This window comes from Chaetodon auriga, chromosome 21 (assembly GCF_051107435.1).
Source record: "Chaetodon auriga isolate fChaAug3 chromosome 21, fChaAug3.hap1, whole genome shotgun sequence".
Classification (NCBI taxonomy): Eukaryota; Metazoa; Chordata; class Actinopteri; order Chaetodontiformes; family Chaetodontidae; genus Chaetodon; species Chaetodon auriga.
Genome location: NC_135094.1, coordinates 20,138,997 through 20,159,903, shown reverse-complemented (window position 1 = coordinate 20,159,903; position 20,907 = coordinate 20,138,997). Strand labels below are relative to the sequence as shown.

The 20,907-nt window shown below is 42.1% G+C and overlaps 1 pseudogene; it reads right to left on the bottom strand.

Moving 5' to 3' along the window:
- Window positions 1–14,587: 14,587 nt before the first annotated feature.
- On the bottom strand, window positions 14,588–20,057 carry LOC143314539 (uncharacterized; annotated as a pseudogene).
- Window positions 20,058–20,907: the final 850 nt, after the last annotated feature.

The following is a 20,907-nucleotide window of genomic DNA, read 5'->3' as shown; positions in this document are numbered from 1 at the left end:
ATATTACAATTTTCCATACCCTTTCTGTCTAGTGAGAACCATATGTCTTCAAATTTTGTGATTTTAAATTAGAATTTTTCTGATAATCTGAAGGATTTACATGTTCTTTTAGAATTCTCGGTTCATGAAAAGTTAGTAGTTCTCACAGAACAGGGATGCTGCACACACATGATGATCTTCTAGAATATGATGCATTGGAGATTAATCTACCCAACAGTATATAATGTGGTAAATTAATTATTCGCTCAACCTTAAACACATACAGCGGTGAAATGCAACATACACATTAATGCAACAGTAATATTAATATACAATATTGTATATGATTGTAAAACACTGACAGGAACCATTTTACTACAAAATAGACTAGTTTTACTTTTAAATACATTTAACTTTTACTTTAAAGGTCCCATATAATGAAAAACTCACTTTTTCTGGGATTTGGGGTGTTATTTTGTGTGTCTGGTGCTGCCACACTCATACAAAGTGTGAAATAAGACCGTCCATGCTTTTTTGAGTGGGATACGGATTTCTGAAAGCACACTGCCTGCAGCTTCCAAACGAGCCGATCAAATTTGGCGCCTACGTAAGAAGCCGGCACATTTGCATTTTCCCACCCACCAGCCCCCAGCCCCCTCCTCATCCCCCCTCCCATTGAGGCATAAGTACGGTGTCTCTCCACCTACCAGATACAGCGCTACCTTCTCAGAGAGCGAAGTCATTATCGAAATCATTATATCGAGGCGCCAAGCTGGAATGTGTTAGCATAGCCCAGGGCAAAACGTGTGTATGGTTGACACTGCTACATCATAGCACAATTAATACTCCAAGCCCACCACTCTAGGCCGCTCTCGAAACCCCCTCCTCTTTATGTAAACAACCAGGACCTTGAAATCAGCACATGCACTAAAGTGGACATACGCTATTTTCATGTTTTCGTTACATGCCCATATAATTTCTTGGGGTATGAATTGGTGTATTGGTGCTTCCTAGAGTGAGCGTTGACCATCTGAACTGCGTGCATCTCACGTTGCCCCCTGTACAGGGGGCACTTGTATTGCACAGGGTGTGACAACCCCAAGTGGGGTGGGGTTGTTTGGATCTGTTTGTGTGTGTATATGGTGTCTGGCTCGCCCTCTCCTCTTTCTGTTTCAGAGCGCGATTGATCATCGGCCTCCGGTGTGCGTCTTAGTGGGCGGGGCTGCGGCTTTAAATGCCTGTGGAATCTGCCCATTCATTCTCTTGGCTTCTCATTCCCAGCCTGACCCTGCAGCTCACCTGTTGCCTTTGTTCATTTTAGTTTGCATCCAACACGCACAACACACACACACACAGCCATGCACCCGCATTCACTGCTGATATTCTACATTACAGATACAAATTGTTGTATTTAGTTATCCTTAGTTTCTGTTGCCTATGTTTGTTAAATAAATATAATTTGCAGTTGCGTTCCCTCTTGCGTTTGTTTGTCAGAGAATTGAGCCAGCTCTGACAGCTCTGAAATCTCTAAGTTCCAAAAAAATTATTAAGACATTTTTTGACTAACCATTCAGAAGCGTCCTGCTGAATTCTCTGTGTCTGAGGTTCTGTAGGAGCATCCCCTGCTTCGTCAGGATCCGATTCAGGTATTGCCTTCGATGTGGTAGGACTTTTGCAGGGATCCCAAAACACACTCAAACAAGACTTTTTTTTTTTTTTCTTTTGGGGAAAAAAGATTTTATATTTTTTCGGGTGCAATCCATTTCTTGAAGGGCAGAAATTGAACCCAAACGCAGTACCGCCAACACACACGAACTGCTCTTATATCAGGAAACTGAGGCAACAGAAACCCAGACAGATTTACTCTCTCAGTGCAGGTACTTGACCTGAAGCCACTGAAAGACTTGGATCAAAGCAGACCAAACACTGTGTAAGTAATTAGGTCTTTAAACTGTGGTGAGTGAATTGATCTGTATGCCAACAGACCGGAGAGAGCCTGCAGATCTGCAACAGGCAGACTGAGTCTGGATGCGGCAAACCAGGGAGCAGAGCAGGTCACAAACAGGCGAGGTCGCAACCAGGAGATCAGTCCGAAGGTGAGTTCTGGAAAGTCTTGCATAACCACAGAGAACAATCTGGCAAAGAGTCATTCAAACAACAGCGCTTACATACTCATTTAATGAGTGACAAGACACAGGTGTGCAGCTCAGGTGAGGGTAGGAGGGCATGGATAGGGAGACCAGGTGGCAGGTAAGGTGTGGAATGGATGTGACAATTTCAAAGACATTTCAAATATTAATGTCGGCTAAACTGTGTTAAAACAATTGTTTCACTTTAAAACTTACCTTTGTGGTGTCAGTTTCGTTACCCCTCTCCAGGAGTCTAGACTGGGACCACGTGCACTTGCCTCCCAGGTGGGCTACGTATCCATTTTTTGGTTATTGGTCCCTTGTTCCTAATTTCATGAAGAATTATTAATATTAATATAATTATTGGTATCGAAAACTATCCTTAAAAATAGCTAATAACCAAACCTACTCCTTCCAGATCAAAACAGTACTTTTATCTAAGTATCTGAATGATTCTTCTACGACCAAAGCTGCCAAAGCTGATGTGCTGTGTAGACCTCTTGGACATTCTGCTTCTTGCTGAGGGAGGGCATCTGTGACAGCTTCACTAAAGAGTCTCCCCCTTGCCCAGTTGAGGCTCCGCTGCATGGTCCTCACTGCATGCATGCATGTATTTCTGTGCAAAACTGCACATATAACATTTTCGGGGACCAAATACAGCTATGAGCAGTTTACACTAACATCAAGTGTCACAGCAGTGGGACAGTCTTTTTTAGCTAGAAGTTTTATCCACATGATCCTATAATTGCATATTTCGTTTAACAGTTTTTTTGTTTGTTTTGTTTTGTTTTTTTTTTGGGCGGGGGGTATCAGTATTTATATTTTATACTTTGTGTGGTGTGTTGCATGGTTTTATTATATGGTTTTATGGATTTGCAATTTCAGTGCCTGTATAGGCATTCGGACTTTGGCATAGACAATTTTAAGGAAAGTCATTTATGGTGTTTTTAGTTTAGGACATGTGAAACTGCTGTACTTGGCTGTTGTGGGTTCTTTTTTCTTTCTTTCTTTCTTTCTTTTTTCTTTTTTCTTTTTTTTAACCTGTTATTTATTACGTTTTGTTATCCTTTAAGTGGCTGTCTTTTTTTTTTTTTTTTTTTGGCTCAGTGCACTCTTTTTAATCCTGTGTTTTACTCAGTCAATAAATACCTTAACTCTGTGCAGCTGTGTTCCCTGACAGAGGAATTACTTTCTTTTTTGCTGGTGAAAAAAACTAAGAACCTCACACTAGTGTGTGACACAAGCACTTTGAAAATCTTGTGTTTAGCTTGCTTTGCCTGAACCACTGTTAATTGGATAACCACTTTACTTTTTTGCCAGTTTGAAATACAGTGCATGGGATTACATTCAAATAGTTGTGTCAATGAAGTGTTGTTTCTTTCCAGAGACAGCTTAGTAACATTAGCTAATTTCTGCCTTGTGTCTGTAGCCTTGAACATGGAGACCACTCACCATTTTCATTGTGGTTTTGGGCAGTCAGCTAACACTAAACTTATTCAACCCTTGTAGCATTATAGACTAACTCTAACTGCAGTACAATTGCTAAGTTGCACCATCTTTTCTAGTATTTTTTCAAAGAAGTCTTTCCTGCTGGATATGTTTTGACAGGGCCATTCTCCATATTTATGAAGTTTAACAAATGCCTTGCAGTTATAATGCACAAAAAAATGCTCAGTTAGTTGGATAAGCAAACATGAACTTTAACTGTTGCCACACATTAGGTTAGCTTGTCTGTCATATTTCCATCAAATGAGACTGTTCATGTCTTTTCCATAAATCACTATTGACCGAGTTAGGGTTAGGGTTAAGTGTCATTTTACAGCCAATTGTTCATTTCTCCTTCTCCTCCACAAGCAGACAGGCATGAGACTGCAATTACTATGTATTCTGCCCTTGCAGTACGTTCCTAGCTTTGTACAGCTAGACAGATAGCTAACATTATGAGGAAAGGGGAGGCTGAAGAAGTATTATGTTTGAGGATTGATGTTTTGTCTTTTCTTGTCTTTTCTCCTCAGTTTTATTTTGTCAGCAATTTCTTCAGTTCAGTTGTAAGACTGAAATAACAATAAACAGAAAAAAACATTAGTAAAAATAATGTCAGCTGTGTCTGATCACAAAAATAGTCAATTTGTAATGTCTTTAACATATCAACTTATTTACATAGTCTTACACATTTTTCCATGCATAAAAATGAAATAAAACATCTATAGTAACATTAATGTTACCCTCTTTCTCACATACTTAGAAGAACAGACACATGTAAACAAATCCTGTGAGTAGCCTGTGATATGACAAAACAATGTCCTCTGGTGGATAATCTAAGCATTAAATAACACAAACTAGTAAGCATAACTCGGCCAAAAACAAGGTACAAACATGACAAAATGTACCAATCCAAGTTACACCAATGGAAGTAAGAATAATATATTGTAAATCAAAATATCTGACATGTCATTACTTACAGACAAAGATTTAACCCGGGCTCGTAGTGGAGTCAACTCGTTACTGTTTCCAGCTGTTTACTGAACTGATCCATCCCTCAAATGAGTCCGACTAGAAACATCAACCAAACTCCTGCAGGGCGGAACACTATGGTTACAGGGATGTTCTATGTCTCTACCGCTCTGAACTCTTCCATAACAACACACGAGGAGGACAGAGAAGTAGACTACTTCAGGTGGTAGCTGCAGCAGATGTGAGGACGAGGATGGTGGATCTAGCTGACCACAGGTGAATTTTGCTTTGTGTTTTGCTGGTGACTAGCCATTCTTGTTTTGGGCCATGAAGCAATCCCAGAAGAGCTTAAATATAACACCAGTCTTCTTAGCAGCTGCATTATGTCCATCTCGAAAATATATCAATTCAAAGTCAAAATTAGTCCGTTAAAAACATGTTGATGCCCAAATACTGCAAGTTGCAATTTTAAATCCACGGACAGAAATATTTTTTTATATACACACACAAACACACATACACAGAGACATCACCAAAATTGCCCTCAAGCCCATATTCAGCAATGGGGCAAACTGAGAAATCCACAAAATCTATCTTGCCATCTTGACTGTCATTTCCGTGAATGAATTGTTGGGTTTTTCCTTTTCCGAAGAGAGAAGAGGCACAGAGACAAAGCTATTTTCTCTCACCGGGTGCCTGTAAATTTCCTGAGTTATGTTCCCCTCTTTGCCAGAGCTTTCTCAGCTGTAAGAGAAAAAGCTAATCAAAGGCTCCTGCCTTCAGGGCAGGTAACCTCGGCATGAACTAAAAGAGGGAGCAATATCATTCCATCACTCAGTGTGCCACATGCTCATTCCCCCTCTCTTTCTCTCCCTTGCTCTGAGAAAACATTAGTCCTTGTTATATGGAAATTGGAGGGAAATTTCCTTTTAATGGCCTATTAACACACAGTTTCTCTCATTTTTTTTCCAGCTTGCTCATTCATACTATCCATCAGGTATTAGGTTGATGAACATATTTCATTCCTTCCTCTGGAGCTCTACTGTAAAATTTAGTCTTGTATTAAAGCTAGGGTTGTTAATGTGTCCTGGTGGGTGGGATGGGGGGTAAGTATTTATCATTTATGAATATTAAAGGAAAAAGCCCCCCCCCCCCAAAAAAAAAAAAAAAAAAAAAAGCCATTGTAGCCATTGCAGTAACGGTAACGGCTATTCTACATAAAGATGCCGGGAGACACTTTTGACTCCTTATCACTGATCAGGGATTTGTTTACTCTGTGGCAAAAAAAACACACAAACCATCAGAAACACCTGTAACTTCAACAAGGCCTCCAAAAAACTCAGGGCAGACTAGGGTGGGGAACGTCTGGCCTCAAAGCCATTTAAGACTTGCAAGACCGTTTGATCTGGCCTGCATGTTGAGTCATTAATACTAAAAAGCACCTCAGAAATACATAAAAATTCTCTAGACAGCAATTACATTTTTCTATGACAAAAGAATATGATATCAAATACAATACTTCCAGAAGGTCCACAGTACATACAAAGTGGGTACATGCCATTGATGACATGCATCATGGCAACTGTCAAGAAAGGTAGGGGGCAAGTTGTCACAGAGCTGAAAAATGGAGGGCTGTACAGGATCAGACCTGGGAACCTCAGGCAGGCAGCCTGGGAGCTGGACAAGGGCAGAACAGGGAAACTTAGGCAGGCAGCCTGGGGGCTGGACAATGGTGGAGCAGGTAAACTCAGGTGGATAGCCTTAGGGTTGGACAGATGAATGGAACAGCACAGGAGGTCTAGCAGGAGGCCGGTGACGAAGACAAAGCTCCTCTGCAAGATGGACAGGAGGTGGAACCCCCCTGGAGGACTGGCAGGAGGCTGGCAAAGGCGGAACCCCTCTAGAGGTCGGGCTTGACGCCGACTGTGAAGGTAGAACCCCTTGAGAGGCTGGCTAAAAAGAGTGGAATACACTCTGGGTAAGGTGAGGCACTGGGACAGTGTGGAAAGAGGCAGGGAACAGGCAAACCACAGTCAGAAGCAGGTGTAACCAGGGTTAAAATCTTCAAATTTGGCCCAGTAGGGGTTTTTCCTACCCTCTGTTGTCCTTGAATGCACCATGTCATATGACATGACTTCAATCCTCCAAATATATGCCCCCAAGGCACTATATAAGCTGCCCTGATTTCATTCTCCTCAGTCGTGTGGGAGAGAAATGGAAGGACTGTAGCTGCAGGTCAGTGTCTCCAAATAAACAATTACTTTGGTTCAAATTTTCACAGTTACTTGGTTCTAAGAATGCTGGTTTGTAACTTTAGAACCAGACCATTATGTTTGTGCTGGGGACCTGTAATCTTGTGTGTGTGTCTTGTGATTCTACTGAACTGTTGAGTTTGAAATGTTAATAATGTAATGAGTGATGTTGGCCTGTTAGCAGTAGCCACAATGTTAACAGAGGCTAATGCTAACATGAAGTCCTATGAACTTGTTGGTGCATACAGGTTTGACTTTTGATATCAGGTTGTTGTGCTAATATGCTAGTGATTAGCATGCTAATGCTAACATGATAACATATGGTAAAATGATTCTTAAATACATTCTAATTGTGTTTGAGATCTTTTTAATGTGTTATTTGACATGCTAATGTTTGCTTAGCATTAGCCTCATCCCTTACATGGAGTTTCTGAGTGGACTGTTTGGTCCATGCAGGCCAGGTGCCCTGCTGTTAGATCAAATCCCTGATGGTGAGCTACAAAACAAGGCCAGGAGCCTGAGGACAACCTTCTCACAGCCAACTTTACCTCCAGATGGTCTGCGCCCATGTTATCACTGTTTGCAACACAAACAATACTTGCCGTACTGCTGCACTCATGGCTGCTTCAAACTGCACACAGATGTCAGAGATGCAGCCCATCATCAAAGACAGCAGGAAAGGGAAACCACACTCACTATTTCCCCAGGCCAGGAGGTAGAAGAAGTATTGGGGTCTCGGCCAAACCATCCGGATGCAAAACGTGGCGCATTGCACCCAGGCATGTTATATGCGTGTCTAATCAGCTGATTGTCATCAGGTGTGTGCATTACGCTGTGCAAGTGGTGGTCCGGTTGCGAGAGGGCATTTGGGGCAGGGAATGTGAAAGCAGCACAATGGCGTGGGCTGGTTAGCCAGGTAGTGAGTGAGGATTTTCTACACTGGCGGCATAGGCAGATCCCGCTGGAAACTGGTGATGTGACTTGGCACCAAAGACCAGCTGGAGGAATCATAAGCAGGAAGCCAGCAGACAGGCAACAGGACTGGAGGCCGCGACAGGGTGGCAAGGCTGAAGGCCAGTGGGGGACATAGTGAGGACAGGGCAACAGGCCACTGATAAAACCCCACCACTGAGGAATGCTGCAAGTCAGCAGTATCTGGAGACTGTTGCAGCACAGGAACTTGAGACAACAGCAGCTCCGGCCTAAGAGATAGCTGAAGTTCTGGCTCAGGAGATGGCTGCAGCTCAGAATTGAAGCCACTGGTGGAACTCAGATCCTCCAGCCTGGTTTTGAAATTTTCCATTGTTTTTAATGATCCCGCCGTGCCTGGAGCTTCCGAAACCAGAGTTTAGAGTGAATTACCAGGATTAGTGAGTCTATGACTCTCTTTTTCTTATCTTAAGTGTCAATAGCATAACTCAAACAAAGAGATAGGCTTTCTATCATGGAAGCCATGTCTCTAACTCCCAAGCCAGAACTAATGTCTGTTGGGTTCATTTTGAGGCCAGTTCATTCTGGCATCAGGTGTCAAGTAAGAACATGGGATGGAACCCAAATATAGACCAAACAAAAGGCAGAGTTGGTGCAGATCAATTCATTTATTTAACTGATGTGGCAAACAAACAAAGACTTATGGGAGAGTGAGGATGGTGAGGATCAAACCTAAGTAATAAATCCAAAGGGAAGTTAAATCCAAAGAAACATGGAACAGTCCAATGGCAAAATTAAATCCAATGAAACTGGTAACAGAGTTTAATCCCAAATTTTTCCCAGACGTGAAAATATCCAAATCATGTGTCATTAGAACCCCTTTGAAATAATCAATCATTATTTTGAAACATTTTCATGGAAAAGTAGGTGAAAAAGTGTGTTTTTTGTTCAGTCACAATTGTGACAGGTGGGATAAGGTGTTGTATCTACCATTTATAGACTACACTAACATATTTATCCTATGCAGTCATAAAAATTGCCATATATCCCACCCCAGTTAATAATATTTGTACAATTCTGTCACTGGTAGTCACTAGTGGTACCACTAGAATGCTCTATGACATTCTAGTGTGACTTAGGTCTACATTATCAAAAATACAACTACACCAATATGAATACTGATACAAGTAGCCCATCTCCTGAATCAATTGACCTTTTTCAGAATCATTTTTGATTGTATTTTTCCCTTTTTCTTGCTTATCTTCTTTTCTACTGGTTATGGTACAACTTGAAGTACTCGATGTGCAGTGGCAGACCAGGAGCGGTGGGCCGCCAGACCAGCGCCCGGGGACCCAGCTCGTTGTCACCATTGGTCAGGTGGTGATCTTCTTGCATGTTTTTAGTGGGGGTATATTTTACGGAGGATGCCCCAGGTGAACACAGGGAGAACATGCAAAGTCCACACAGAAAGGCCCTTTTTTCCTCGAGCAGCAGGCACCGAAGGCATGGTGGAGGACACACCCCCGGTGCCCACAGCGAGAATTGAACCTGGGACCTTCTTGCTGTGAGGCGACAGTGTTGCCACCAAATATAAAGGGTCTCAATGAAATAGTAAATGAATAAATGCTAGACACCCTAAGCATGATGTATACCAAAAATGTTTTTCTCATCTTTATGTTAACATACTTTACTAACCGTTTTTGTAGGAGCTTTGATGCAGCCATCCTTTTCTCATTGTACAGCCAGGATGTAAACAGCTCAGGTCATGTGGCAATTTACAGTAAACATGTGACACTGCACATATTTCATTGAGACCCTTTATTATTTCAATATTTGATGGAAATACATTCATATGTAATTCAGTAAGATTTTTAGAACCTTATAACTAAGAAACATTTTTATGGTCACTATTGTGACCGTTGGGATTGAACGGGTCCAACAAAAGCAAGCAAGGCCCAGAGAAACAACCAGAGCAAATCCAAATCCAAAACATTGAAATAGACTGTAAAACTCAGAGGAATGGTAGGAATGCTTGACACAGGAGGAATGATGGACAAACTGGCAAAGACTGAGGGAAACACCACAATGGCTGAAATACACTGGGAGGGAAGACCAACAGGTGAAAACAAACGAGAGACAGGTGAAAATAGCACAGCTGCAAATTGTGTGTTCCTTTACTGAGGTGCAAAATAAGTGGGGGAGGGAATGGGAGTGTATACTGAACAATTGCACCTGATTTATCACCACAGACTGACCACAGGAAACCCATGCTTGATTTTATGCATCAATCTACATACATTCTGTGTAGTCAGCATGTGGCTGCTTGCTCCAGACCACGACACCTGTATCATGACAGTTTGGCTAAGTACATAAACCACTGCAGCCTTGCATTAGAAAATGCAATAAGATGGAAACAGCTAGCAGGTAAGGACTTAGACTTAGACAAACTTTATTGTCATTGAGTAGACAGGATGTGTACACCGAACGAAATTTCAATTGCAGCAGGTTCAGCACAGGGTTAAAAATATTTAAAAAGAGCTGATTGAACTAATTCTGATCAGCTGTTCTGGAACCAGATATTCAGAGTTTCTCATCTCAGAGTAAGTCAACTCAGAGTTCAGGGATAGACTCCGAGTTTGTTGAACCTCCTACCTGGAATACCCCCCAGTTCTCTTTTTGTTAATAACAATAAATTGGTGGTTTACTATTGTACCTGGTTTTGGCTTAGAGTAATTTGTTGATTTCACTCTTTTATGTTGCGTCCCTGCTCCCCTAGACTGGGGTGTATCAGGGCTCAAGGTTGCATGACACACAGGGAATGGAAAGATAAGTACTTACCTGATGCTGACATCAGATCAGCCGCTGAGATCGTTCAAGAGGGGGAGAAGCTTGCAGTGCATGCGGTGAATGGAGACTCCCTTCCATTAGATTGCTGGGTCACTATTCCTGTCAACCCACCTGGAAATGAGGACCCCAACCAGTCTATTTGTATTCCTTTCCTTGTAAGTTGCTTCAGCCTTGAACATCCATTGCTAGGATTCAACATGCTTGAGGAAGTGATCCAGGGCCAACCAGAGAAACTGGTCCCACTTTTCATCACTCTGCTCTGTGGAGTGATTTCAGTACCTGCTGAAAAAGCAAAGACTCTTGTCAGCCTCATTCAGACGGGAAGCTCAAAGTCCAACAAGGGCATGTACGGACTGGTGAGCAAGAGATGCTTATCCCAGCATGCTTAATAGCTTGGTTAAAATGCAAGTCCCACCAAATATGGTTCTGTCTGATCCCCTGGTATTGCTTGAGCCAGAGGGGGATGGTTCACAAGTAGCATAGGAGAAGGCCTGTTGGAAATACAAAACCAGAGTCAACCATGTACAGCCGTGCCAGTGGGAAATAACAAAGCACATGCTATCTCTCTAACAAGGAAAACCACACTTGGCATCATCCACCCCATCTAAAAGATGACAGAGATGGTTTCTCCTGGCAAACATCAGACCAACGGCAACAAAAAATTGACAGTGCTGCTTCAACTCTCAGTGACACCAAGCAGACACAGTGGCAGCTGCCTCTTGAATTAGAAAACTGTCCAAGATAGGTACCCCTTACCCAGGATACAGGACCTGACAAACACCCTTGGTGGATACTCATTGTTCAGTATCTTGGATCAAAGTAAGGCATATCACCAGGGCTTCATCACTGAGGGGTCCAGGCATGTCACTGCCTTCATAACGCTGTGGGGACTGTGGGTTAGAATCCCATTTAACCTTTTCAACGCTGGGTTCCCTCAGGGACGAGTACTGCATCCCTTACCTTGTTGATGTGCTTTGTTATGCAAGGTCATTCGACAAGCACCTGGAAGGAGTCCATAACATTCAAGGCCCTCCAACGCCATGGAGTCAAGCTGAGAAAAAGAAAACGTGACCTCTTCTGGCATGAGGTCAGATAATTTGGACATCTCGTCTCAGCTGATGGAGTAAGGATTGACCCAAAAGCTTGGAAGCTGCACAATCCCTGACCAGGAAAACACCACGAACAGTTGCCGTCATCAGACGACTCACTGGTTTCCTTGGCTCCTATCACTCCTACATACAGGATTTGTCCAGAATAGCCAAACCCATCTCTGAGCTGTTTCAAACTAAAACAGACTTACCTCAAGTTTAGTCTCGTACAGCAAAGAACAGGGGCCCACAGCTTCCCTCCTAAACACAAGTGGACTGGACAGATGCACAGCAGACAGCCCTTGAGTAGCTTGCCAGCCTTTTCACTAATCCGCCAGTGTTGGCATATTCTGATTTCAACCTACTCCTTACACTGCACACGCATCTGCCCAGGGTCTCTGGGCTGTCCTTTGTCAACATCGGCATGGCAAGTTGTGGGTGATTGGGTATGGTTCAAGGACAGTAACACCAGCTGAGAGAAACTACCACTTTCACAGTGGAAAACTGTGATTTCTTGCATTGAAGTGGGCAATGTGTGAAAAGTTCAGGGACTATCAGTACTATGGCCCACACTTACGTAATGAGTACAGCGAAACTCAATGCAACAAGTCATCAATAGGTTGTGGTAGTGTCAGATTTCTGGTTTGACATTAAATACAGACCTGGCAAATTAAACATTGACACGGACTTCTTCTTGGAATCCACTGGACATGGACAGATATGTAGAAGCAGGTACGGAGGACCTGTCACAAGATGTGATATGTGCCACTTGGGATGGATGTCCATCAGTTCATTTCAGTTTTATTCATGTAGCACAAAATCACAATAGAAATTGTCTCAAAACACTTTCCATACAGAGCTGGTACAGACCATACTCTTTATCCACAGAGACCCAACAATTCCCTCATGGGCAAGCATGTGGTGACCGTGGCAAGGAAAAACTTCCTAAGAGGAAAGATGTGGCCTGGATTGCCACTCTGCAGAATTGGTCTCAAGACATACACTTGCACCCATGCACAAACTTGCCCATTATCAGTCATGTTGATATCCCCCATGGTGTTCATGACTATATTGCATTTATATAAACAAATTTTTGCATATTCTATTTTCTATTTTTTTTATCAATGTTTGCTACATGGTAATCATGCCAATGAATACTTCAGGATTGTTTTGTCTTTTTTCTGAATCCATTGGAAATTATATGAATAGGGGCTAGCTTTTCCACCTTTGAGCACAACAGCAGAAACAAAACTTTTTACAGCCACCTTTTAATTCTCTAAGATACTGCAGATTTGGGTGATGATAGAAAAATGTGTCTCCTGAAATCTGCACATACCCTGCTTATTTTCTGCTTCCATCAATCCCTCTATTCCTCTGTTTGTCTATCCCTTCCTCCTCTCTACACCCCTCTTCTCCCCCTGCTTTCCCCCCACTTCACAAATTAAAAACCCCCTCTGGCTGTTCCCAAATGGGTTGGAGGTGACAAGTTGCCTCCATCAAGCCAACACTTGCTCCTCCCCAATCTCCACAGACATACATGTCACACACTCACACTGTTTAAGGCACATTAAATACATACTGCAGCAATCCTCAGTTGAGGGTGTGACCTAGGTATTGTCTGGGAGTGTATGTGTGTGTATGTGTGTGGGGATGTGATATCTGGTGTTAAACTGACAGTAAGCCCTTCTTCCTGGTGTACCTCTGTTGGCAGTTTAGCCTCAGTGGACCTCACCCCACCACAACCCTGCCTGGGGCTAATCCAGGGATACACTCACAAACGTGCGCACACACACACACACACACACACACACACACACACACACACACCCCTTGTCTTTCTCATTTTTTTCCCCACACCTGCACACAAACATACTCACATTCACACTCCGTTTATCAGCTCACTTGATATGTCCATTAATTTTTACCTCTGCCTCCCTCCCTACAGACACACACACACACACACACACACACACCCACAGAGTCATTTCCACCATCTCTTCCAGCACACAAATATTGATACACAGAAACACACATAGACACGTGTACTGAGGATCCACAGGGACCTGTAACATTGTGGGGAGTTCCTTATGGGAACAAAATACAAGCCCTGATAGTGTAAATCATTACATTTTTGATTGAAGACTTGGATTATGGTTAGGGTAAGTATCCAGGAAATTAGTCTATATCATATTCTCAAAAGTGATGGAAACACAACTCTCTCTCTCTCTCTCTCTCTCTCTCTCTCTCTCTGTGTGTGTGTGTGTGTGTGTGTGTGTGTGTGTGTGTGTATGTGTGTGTGTGTGTCTCTTTATGACCCATAACCTGTAAGTTAGAACTACATTCTGCCTGCCTGTGTTGTCAAATGAGTTGTGATCCCCATTCCTCTATTACACATAAGAAATGTCAGTAAAAGGACTTTTATCATCTAGTCTTAGTATGATGATGTAATGCACATAAAGTTTTGCCATACAGTGCATTCGGAAAGTATTCACACCCCTTCACTTTCCCCACATTTTGTTCTGTTACAGCTTTTTCCCAGAATGGATTAAATTCCTTTTTCACCTCCTCAATCTATAGACAATATCCCATAATGACAAAGTGAAAAAGTTATTTTTTTTCTTTTGAGGCACCATTGGCAGCGATTACGGCCTTAAATCTTCTTGCGTATGACGCAACAAGCTTGGCACACCTGTATTTGGGGTATTTCTCCATTCTTCTCTGCAGATCCTTCCAGAGATGTTTAATCGGGTTGAAGTCTGGGCTCTGGCTGGACCACACAAGGACATTCACAGACTTGTCCCGAAGCCACTCCTTCATTTTCTTAGCTGTGTGCTTAGCATCGTTGTCGTGTTGGAAGGTAAACCTTTGCCCCAGTCTGAGGTCTTCAGCACTCTGGAGCAGGTTTTCATCAAGGATCTCCCTGTACTTTGCTCCGTTCATCTTTCCTTTGATCCTGACTAGTCTCCCAGTTCCTGCCGCTGAAAAACATCCCCACAGCATGATGCTGCCACCACCATGTTTCATCACAGGGATGGTATTAGCCAGGTGATGAGAGGTGTCTGGTTTCCTCCAGATGTGATGCTTGGCATTCAGGCTGAAGAGTTCAATCTTGGTTTCATTAGACCAGAGAATCTTGTTTCTCATGGTCTGAGAGTCCTTTAGGTGCCGGCTGTCATTTTCCTCTACCGTAAAGGCCTTATTGGTGGAGTGCTGCAGAGATGGTTGTCCTTCTGGTAGGCTCTTTTCATCTCCACAGAGGAACACTGGAGCTCTGTCAAAGTGACCATCAGGTTCTTGGTCACCTTCCTGACCAAGGCCCTTCTCTCCCGATTGCTCAGTTTGGCCTGGTGGCCAGCTCTAGGAAGAGTCCTGGTGGTTCCAAACTTCTTCCATTTATGAATGATGGAGACCACTGTGTTCTTCCCTTCCCCAGATCTCTGCCGTGATACAATCCTGTCTCAGAGGTCTACAGACAATTCCTTTGACTTCATGGCTTGGTTCCTGCTCTGAATACTTTCCGAATGCACTGTATATGAAGTAATGATGATGATTTTTGGAAGCTGCCGTTTTTGTTATTAATGATGTAATGTAATCACTTTCCAACTGACTGCGGATTACAAATTGAAGTTTAAGTTCTTCTCCACTCACTCTGCTACATCAAGGATGGGACTTTGGAAGGAGTTGTGAGTTTCTTCATGTTCCACACCACAGAGAGAGGTTGCACTGGCCAGAAAACTTCTCTCTCCCTGGTATTAGATCAGCTTTAGCTATATATTAGAGTCATATACAATAACTGTTGATTACATAGTGATTGATTTTATATTGTCATTATTTACTGAGAATTTTAAAACAAAGTGAGCTGTTTGCTTGCCCTTGCTTAATATATACATATTCAATTGCAAATAATCAAAATTAATGTTAAAGATTAAGTGTTGGACTTTACTTTTAAAGTCATTTGATGGTATTAAAACATGGGTTGCTGTGTGATAAACATCTTGAAGTTTCTTAAAGACTCCAGCCTACTAAAATTAACAGATCCTTGGCATATTGGCCACTAAATCTTATCTTAGCATTATTACCAAGAGCCCAGATCATTTAGAGGAGAGCTGCTGTTAACAGGCATGGCTGGTAACTGTATCAGTTCAAGGGCTTGAATGCAGTATCAGAGGACGCAGGATAGGCATCCAGATGTGAGCAGTAAGAACTAGGCGTTTCTCCTCACCACCAGCTTAAACAGTTTTCAGATTAAAATTTACTGGGGTAATACTCTGTAGGACTGAGAACCGTATCCTTTAAACGGAGAGCTGCCCCAGTACTTCCTGTACAGGGGTGACTTGGCATCTTAACTGTGTCCACTGTGTTTTACAAACAAGAATTATTTGTGCACTTGTCATTGGAAGGGCAACACCATTTGTGATACTGGGAACACTGATCCTGCTCATTTTGGAGCTTTTCTTTTTCTTCTAGAGAAAATATAGTGATGTTGCATTTGGCTTGCTGCAAAGTGGAGAAAATAGGCCATCAATGAACATGTTACATGAATTTGAAAATAGCAACTCTGCCCCAAAGTTCCTTGAAATGTAATTATTAACTTTCAATGTTTTTCCCATCACTTTGCCCACTTGCAAATCTACAATTTACAGTCTGTGTATTCTGAATCTAAATGCCTGTGCATTGAAACAAACAATGGGTAGTGTTTATCTGAGCCCATGTCTGGTGATATTACTGGTGTTGTTGCATTTTTTTGGCCCAGATTGCCTCAAACTTAGATTTAGTACTATCTCCCGAGCAGTGCCCAAATTCAAGTTCTTTCCAACAAAGCAGGAGGAGCACAGTAGAAACAAAAGCAGAGCCTGGGACAAGGCTACACAATAAGTTACGGGTTGGTGAGTTCCTGTAGTAAAAGGCTGTATACACGTTATGCAGGGACCATTGCTAATTACTTATTTCTGCCCACAATTGTACTGAGACTACTCCAAACTAACTGACTATAAAACTGATTTACAGTTTGGTTCCATGTGAATAACCCAAGTACATAGTACTGTCCAATTTTACTGTAATGACAGTTTATCATCTGAAGATCACGAGATAATTGTTACATATCTAAAGATGATAAGAAAATGAAACCTCTTTTAGTATAGTCAGGCTTAATCACCAATTTCTGTTTGGGAGAGGATTGCTTTTTGTGTGTTTTTGCCCTAACCAGTCAGTAGCAGATCACCTATCCATCCCAATATCATTTTCAGTTGACATGGAAGCGGGAGTTGTGGATATCTCATTGACACATCAAAGAAAGAGCCCAAAAGGTATTGAAATGCAGGTGAAGTTTCCCACAAATTATGTTCTGATGATCATTAAAGCTGTTCATCACCTCTGATAAAACAGGATCTGCTCTTGAACCCGAACATGACCTGTCCAGTGTGACAAATAACTGACTCCATCTATAGTTTGTCTTAAATATAAACACATTCACTAAAGAACATTTCATTTTTCAGCAGATTTTTTTTTCCTCTGTGTAAGCATCTGAAAAAAAAAAAAAAAAATGGAGATGGAGAGAAATGCCATCCATTGTTAACTACATGCATACTTACTGCATTATGGATACAGCCTGTATCCACTTCACATCAGAATTTTCCTAAACCAAAAAAGTACTGCACTTCCAATCTCCAGACATCACTCAAATCATTGCTGCATTTTTTTCCCTTGATGTTTGACCTGGATATAGCAGAGGAAATGTATTCCTCTTGGTACCCCTCAGTCAGTCTTTTTTACCCCCTTCTTCCTTTTACAAATCAATGTGTCACTAATGGTTTTCAAAATCAAATGCTAACCTTCAACCATGAAAAGGGGCTATTTATTTTAAGAAAAGGACTGAGAGACAGAGGGGGAGAAAGGCATGAATAGACACACATGCACATGGTCATTGATCACTGGAGTCACAACGATAAAAGGACAGTATTTGGCTTTTATCAAGATGCAGCCAGTGTTGTTCACCTCTGAAATAAGGACTACCATACATTTGTGGCTTTTGTGTCCATGTACCCTTTCATATTTATTCCGCAGCAGCACTCAGTCATACATTTCTATGACCATCACACCTGTATTATTGCTCAGCAACATGCAATAATGAGGATTCCGAAAACAAAATAGTCTGCATCCATACTTGGCATATTTCAGCAGCCTCATACTGCAGTACAAATTTAACTGGTTAATATTTTGCTTCATTACTTCATTACCCAGACATTATTTAACATAATGAAATCTTTCTCTTTTATATCCAGTAGTGTGCAAAAGTTTTAGGCAGGTGTGAAAAATGCTGTAAAGAATGCTTTCAAAAATATAAATATAATTGTTTTTGTTGCAAAGTGAGCGAACAAAAGAAAAAGCTAAATCACGTCAATATTTGGTGTTACTACCCTTTGCCTTCAAACCAGCAGCGACTCAACTATGCATGGAAACATAGGAACTGGGGTGCAGAAAAATGGCAGCAGTTGCTCTGGACTGAGATAAAATTTGAAATATTTGGCTGTAGCAGAAGGCAGCTTGTTCACCAAAGGGCTAGAGAACGGTACAATAATGAGTGTCGGCAGGCAATAGGGAAGCATGGTGGAGGTTCTTTGCAAATTTGGGGCTGCATTTCTGCAAATAAAGTTGGAGATTTATTGAGGATTAATGGTGTTCTCAATGCTGAGAAAAACAGCCAGATACTTATCCATCATGCAATACCATCAGGGAAATGTATGATTGGCCCCAAATTTTTCTGTAGCAGGACAACAACCCCAAACATACAACCAATGTCATTAGGAACTATCTTCATTGTAAAGAAGAATAAGAAGTCCTGGAAGTGATGGTATGGCCCCCCACAGAGCCCTGATCTCAACATCATTGAGTCTGTCTGGTATTACATGAAGAGACAGAAGGATTTGAGGAAGCCTACATCCACAGAAGATCTGTGGTTAGTTCTCCAAGATGCTTGGAGCAACCTACCAGCCGGGTTCCTTCAAAAACTGTGTGCAAGTGTACCTAGAAGAATTGATGCTGTTTTGAAGGCAAAGGCTAGCCACACCAAATATTGATTTGATTTAGATTTCTCTTCTGTACTTTCACTGCATTTTGTTAATTGATGAGAGCAAACTATTAACACTTACATTTTTGAAATCATTCTTAGTTTACAGCATTTTTTCACACTTGCCTAAAACTTTTGCACACTACTGAAGAACAGAAATAGCTAAAACAAAAAAAGTATATTCTAAGAAATAAAAACTATATTTCAGATCAAATCACCTCCATAGTCCATCTGCTACTACCAACCCGAAACAGAATAACTTTGCAATGGAAGACGTAATGGATCTTTAAGAACTCATCATCCGAAAATCAACATGAGCCTGGATACAACAAACTGAATGATCAATGAATAAAATTCTGTACCCAATTTTAAAGGGAAACAGGAAAAACTACAGACGTACATCACAGACTATATCGATGGACAGTTATTCCAAAACAACTCAGTGATCATTGGACTCTCGCCGCACCTACGGCGTACACCCAACGCCGTCACTGAGCATTCATAGTTCTGCGTTGAGGAAACGCGTTGCTCCGCAATTCGCCGCCAAGCCGCTAGGGGGGTGTGGCTGTGTCTTTGTATGGTTTCGGCGAGCTCTTGTCGGATTCCTTGGTTTTCTTCCGGTCAGAGACAACAATGGCGAGATGGAGTGGTTGTTTTTGGAGATGGAGCTCATCGATATTGAACAACAAATGTTGTTACTCCAAATGTTGAAGGGCAGGCGACGCAGAAGATGTTTGGGACCATAGGGCTGCGACTGAACCGGAAATTACGTTCTGAGTGGACCAATCACCGTCCTCGACGTTCACGTCACGACGCGTCGATGCGACGCATAGTCAGGATTTTTTGGAGGTGCACGTCAGGCTACAGTGTAGGGTCCGTGTAGGGGTCTGCGTCGATGGCGTAGGTACAGCGTCGACGGGACACAGAAGCATAAACCAGGCTTTACAATCCAGAGAATAACTGGAGGGAAGATAGTTCCTTTCTGCATATGTTTCATGAAATTGTAACGGGGAAAACACGGAAGACAAGAACATTGCCTACTAATTTGAAAGGAGAGAACATCTTTCTGTGGATTACCTGTTAGGATCATCTACCTGTCTGTCCCTAGTGTTTTTCTTTTTCCCTTTGCCCTAAGTGTTATTTGTCTGTCTGTCTGTTCCCCTGTCTGTCAGAGGCTGGGTGTGGACTCCTACACTCAGCTGGCGCTGCTTAATCATCTGCGCACCTGTGGCGCATCAGGCTGATTAGACCAGGAGTATTTGAGATTAGTTCTCAGCTCTACTAGTTGCCCGTTCGTCCTGATCTCTCCCATGACTATAGAGTTTTCCTTTGTGAATATCACCAAGACTTTTTGCCAGTCTTTTCCTCATGTGTGCTGTTGATCTTTGATGTTTGATTTTGTTTTTGGACTACCACTCATGCATGCTTTTTTCTTTCCATTCCTACCAGCCATGTCCAGTGTTTGCCTCAACCTGTCCAGTTGTGTTCTTTTATCTTTTCCTCTGCTCCTTGAGAGTGCGCTTTTTGTTAATTAGAGTTGTCCAAATAAATTACTTGTGTTTGATATCCTGAGTCCAGTAAAATTTATAGGCTAAATCCTAACATTACCATTGTGTTTTGGACAATATATCTTAACTGCAGTGGATCGTTCAGAGCTTTGTGGATGTTACCAGATGGTTTGTTTGTTTATATTTAATATTTTTAAACATGGTTGTTTGTCTGCTGTTGGCATTTATTGTGCCTGTTGTTGTGATTGTATCTTGAAGTGGTTCAGTCAATCGGTTCACAGGAATCTCAGCTTTCTAATTGTGTATAGTAGTTATGTAATTGTAAACATAGCATTTGCTTTTCATAGATGAGGAAAAAATGAATGTCAAGAAATGTTTGGATGGCGACTGATGACGCCACTGTGTATCGCTGTTGAGGGAGCGGTCTGAGTGGCTGTGCTGACTGGTATAGAGATGGGAGGAGTTGAGATGGCCAAAAAAGATGGGATAAGAGAGGTAGAAGTGGGAATGGTGCTGGGATTGAGGGATGCATGTGCTCAGGTTGTTTGTGAAGTTTGGGGGAAAAGGGGGAGAGGATGAGACACATTGAAATGGGGAAAGCTTGAATAAGGTTTGATAGGACCTGGCCCCCAGAGAGGCCTGATGTGGAAGGCT